Here is a 4,817-nt window from a genome sequence, read left to right on the forward strand (position 1 = left end):
ATTGTAGGTGTAGAAATAAACGTAACTTTTTACGGAAATTAAAACTTAAACGAATAAACAAGCTAAAGGAACACAAGGGTTTTTACGAGGAAAAACTTCTTGGGCCCAACAAGAAGAAACAACCTCGACCACTAGGGATTTTAAACTCAACACTTTCACTAATTAGGCCAAACAACTTTGTTACAACCTAATTCTAACTCGAGCCACACCTTGAGTTCCTAAACTCAAGTTCCTGAGCCATTGTTCCCTTAACAGCAGTTCCTCTCAACTTCACTCGAAGTTTTCTCACACATACAAGCTTCACTCAAGCCTCTCTCTTACAGAACTTCACTCAAAGTTCCCTTACCCAAAAAACAAAATACAATTGATCGAAATAAGCTTAGTGGAATTAGAGTAAGAAGGCAAAGAACAAATGGCTATTATGAGAGAATGAAGGCACTGACACTTAATAAGTTAAACTTACTTAACTACTTAGTCAGACACATTTTGGAACTTATCTAGACTTCTATATTTATAGTGTTAATCATGAAGAACGTGGGATTAAAACTAGAGTACATGTTTAGTCCATTAACCCATGATGTTCCTTCCCCTAAGGAACACGTTTCACATAATGTCCCATGATCCCATGAACTTTAAATGAACGTGGATATATTTAAGCCATTACTCCTAAGTAATAGGAGTTCCTTGAGCTTTATCCGAAAATCAGTTTTATAAAAACTCTTTTTATCTTTAAAACTGAATTTTTAATCTTTAAGAAAATAATATCTTTTAAATAAAATCTTTCTAACAACCGGATATTTATTTTCTTATTTTCCGAAAAATAAAATCTTTTTCTTAAACAGATTTTCTTTTTAAAACAGATTTTCTTTTTAAAACTGATTTTATCATTTGAAATTAGATATAACTAATTTCCTATAATTTAGGCATGACTTACTCAAATAACTTTTTAACCGTTACAATATTTACACGCCTAAGTCTAGTTCCTTTTATTAACTAAGTTCATTTAACATATTCGCTTAGTGCCACTTAGTTTGTTCCTTACAAAGGAACAAACTCTCATTCTCAAATAGACTGCCACTGTTCCTTACCATTCTTTCTTTGTTCCTTTACATTGGAACTAGAAAATAAAACGCCTAGCTTCTATTCTTCTTGATCCAATGCTTGCTTCAGTATCAACATAGAAACTTTAGTTAGCCTTTGAAATCCTCTCTTGACTTCTTCATTGACTTCGTATTCTCCCAGTTCCTTGCATTGATACCTTAAACACCATACACTTAAATAACTCATTAGTTCACTACTTAGTTTGTTCCTTTGTTTCTTTGTCATTATCAAAACTAGGGTTCAACAATTTCCCCCTTTTTGATGATGACAACAAAGGTACAAACTAAGGAAAATAACAAATAATATAAGTGAATGATAATAAAAACATAAAGAAGAAAATGAAAAATAAAACACAATTATGTAAGTAACTGAATTTTGATTTTTCATTTACCTTAACCTATTTTTTATTTTTCATTTACCTTATCCATTTTTTTAATTTTTTTCAATTTTCATTTTTTTTGTTTATGTACAGTTTGTTCCTTAAATCATTTTCCCCCTTTGTCATCCTCAAAAAGAATGAACTCTGCATGTATTGATGAATTGATTTAACACCTTAAGACAAATATACAAGCACCATTGGTGGTTAAGTTAGAAAATCAAAGAGTAAACTGGCTCAAACATCAATCACAGAATACTAGCCATTCCAAGGAAGAAATTATGTAAATCATTTAGAAACATAGACATTATAGCGAAAGTCATTGATTATATAGCACTTATTCCATAACAAAACAAAGAGAGAAAAGAAAAAGGATTAAACAAAAGTTGTGTTCCTTGATGAAAGAAACAGGAACAACAAAAACAAAAAAAACTAAGAAAGGGAAGGGGAATGGTGTTCCTCTACAACTTCTTCTTCAACCACATCCTCTAATTTTTTCATCACCACCCCATGATTGAGTCCAACCTGTTCCTTCAGCTCCTCCAAGGCACGGGCCATAGAGTCCATCTTCTTTTGCTGCGCAACCACTGTATCACTCAAGCTCTTCATAAGACTTATCATAGTATCAGTTTTGGCATCCAAAGTCCAATGAAGATGATTGTAAAATTTTATCATATGTTGTGCAGGAAGGCAGACTTCATTAACCCAGTTAGCATCATCCGGAGTATCCTGTTCCTTACCCTTGGAACTTGAGGCAGATGGGGGTTTTGGTGAAGGAACTGGAGGGGGTTGAGTGGAAGGTTCATCTGTTCCAGGAATGGAAACAGATGGTGAAGAGTGATAAATGGGAGGAAAGAATGGTGGTGTGGGTGGAAGAGTTGTGGAGGTGGAAGCAAAAGGATTGGGGCCTTTTATTTCATCCTTCAACAGCTCAAAACTGGAAGGAACAGAGAAGGATGAAGGTGAAATGGAGGGCAATTTAGTGAAAGGAACAGAGAGTTTGGGAGATGGTGGTGGAGTAGGTTCCTTGAGAGCGGAGGGTACCTGTTCCTCATTATCCGAAAGGACTAATGGAGAGTCCTCGTTGGAAGGAACACAGGAACTTGAGCAATTTTTCTACGAGTGCTCTTCCTCACTCTCAGAGAATAGAGGGTTTAGGCTTAATGGCAATGTGTTTGCGCCTCTTAAGTTTTGGTTCCTCTGGTTTAGGAACAGGGTCATCCAAGATAACGTCATTATCCTCTTCTAAGTCCAGTTTGGGCAGTTTTCTTTTTCCTGAGGAACTTGGAGCCATTCTTCCTTGAGTGAGAACACCTTCTTGGACAGACAAGCCAAGTCCATTTAGGGTCTTCTCATTCAAGATGTTCCCTTGTTTGACTCCTATTGTGGTCCAACCCGTAAGTCTTACTTCAAAATGATGAAGTAAAGAAGTTATCAAGGCACCGTACCAAATTACACAATTGTTCTCAATACAGTGGGTTAAATGTTGAATGAACAGGGAAGGGAAATTGATTTGTATGTGGTGGTCCAAGCAAAACATATAACACATATCCAAGAGACCCACTTCATTCCTCTTTTCAGTTCGAGGAATGAGTGCTCTCCAAACCAAATTAAACAGACTTTGTGAAGGAGAAGTAGGTTATGGTTAAGTTTGTTTTGGCCAGCTGTTCCTCCAAAATATTCTATTTGTCTTAGGAAAATTCGGAAAGGAAACAGTTCCTTTCCGTTTAAGCACAAATCAGTTCCTTTGCAAGGAACTTCCCATACTTTGCTCAACGTGGCTTGATTAAACCTATTTTCTTTCCTCTAACCTCAGTTGTGCAGTTCCATTAGTATTAACAAAGTTATACTCATCCATAGCTAGAGGAACAAGAGCATTATTAAAGGCGAATTCAAACAAGAATTCCATGCCTTGTTCCTTTAAAATGGAGGTTAATTCTTGAAATTCTATTTTATTAGCCCATTCTAAATCGACGCAAAAACCCAAAACATACCTAGATTCACTTCGTTCGACCCGTTTCTTGGAAGACGAAGAAACAGTTCCTTTGGAAGGAACAGGTGCAATTTCTTCTTCTTCCCCCTGAGATTGTTCCGGGGTTTCTTCTTCATCATCTTCCCCAATCAACTTTCTTCTACGCATACTCCTTTTAGGAGATTCTAATTACTGTTCCTCTATGGGGTTTTCTTGAATTATGTCGGTTTCAAGGGTTTTGGTTGGAGATGAAGAAATTTCCATTTTTGAAGTGTCGGTTGTTTTTGATGTTGGAAAAGGAGAGTTTCTTGAAGTTTTTGCCATGATTTGTGAAGGTTTGGAGGTTTTTATGGAGTATCAAAGGGTGTGATGAGGTTTCGGCTATGGTGAAGATGAAGAGATTGAGAGGAACACGGTTTCTTAGGATGAATTAAAGAAGGAAGTTTTGCATGTAATAGTAATTATGACACGCGGGAAAGAAATAAAGCAAAAAAAATAAAAATAAAAATAAAAAGGAAGAAAACGAAAAGATAATAAGAATCAAGATTTAATTAAAAATGGTTCCCCTTATTTTTGGGATTTTTCGGATTTTTATGAATTCACTAGTACAAAAAAGGCAATTTGCGTCGGATGTGAGGCGCCTATTTGCGTCGGACTTTGGTGCGACGCCAAAGGCCTCGACGCAAATGACTCAGAAATGATCTGCGTCGTATGCGGAAACGACGCAAATGGTACAGCTATTTGCGTCGCACTCGTATACGGTGCGACGCAGATCGCTATCCCAACCGAATTCAGAGTAACGCAAGGGTAATGTGTCACATTCTGTGCGACGCACATTAGTGATTTTGCGTCGCACCCAACACAATGTGCGACGCACATTCCCATTTTAATAAAAAAAAAAACCAGTACCAAGCATGAATGAAATTAAGATTCAAGCTGTGAAATAATGAAATTTGCCAATAATTAAAAACCCAATACCAAGCATGAATGAAATTAAGAAACAAGCTGTGAAATAATGAAATTTGCCAATAATTAAAAAAAGAAACGAGACAAATAATCAACAAACGAGATCTACAACAAATATTAAGAAACAAACTGTGAAATAATGAAATTAAGAAACGAAAAAATCTGGACAGATGAATATTATCAGAAATTATACATTCAGATACAAAAGACGAAATTAAAAAAAATGAACCTAAACACAGATCTAGCAGACAAATAACTATGTTAGATCGAACTAACTATAATATTATTTAAAAATACAAAACACCAAAAAGAAATTGCCAAAAAACACCAGATCTACAAGACAAAGAACTTCGTTTCTCTCTCCTCTTTGTGTTCTTGCACTTCGAAATTGAAGAACTCGTC

Source organism: Beta vulgaris, chromosome 4, assembly GCF_026745355.1.
Source record: "Beta vulgaris subsp. vulgaris cultivar EL10 chromosome 4, EL10.2, whole genome shotgun sequence".
In the NCBI taxonomy this organism is placed as follows: domain Eukaryota; kingdom Viridiplantae; phylum Streptophyta; class Magnoliopsida; order Caryophyllales; family Amaranthaceae; genus Beta; species Beta vulgaris.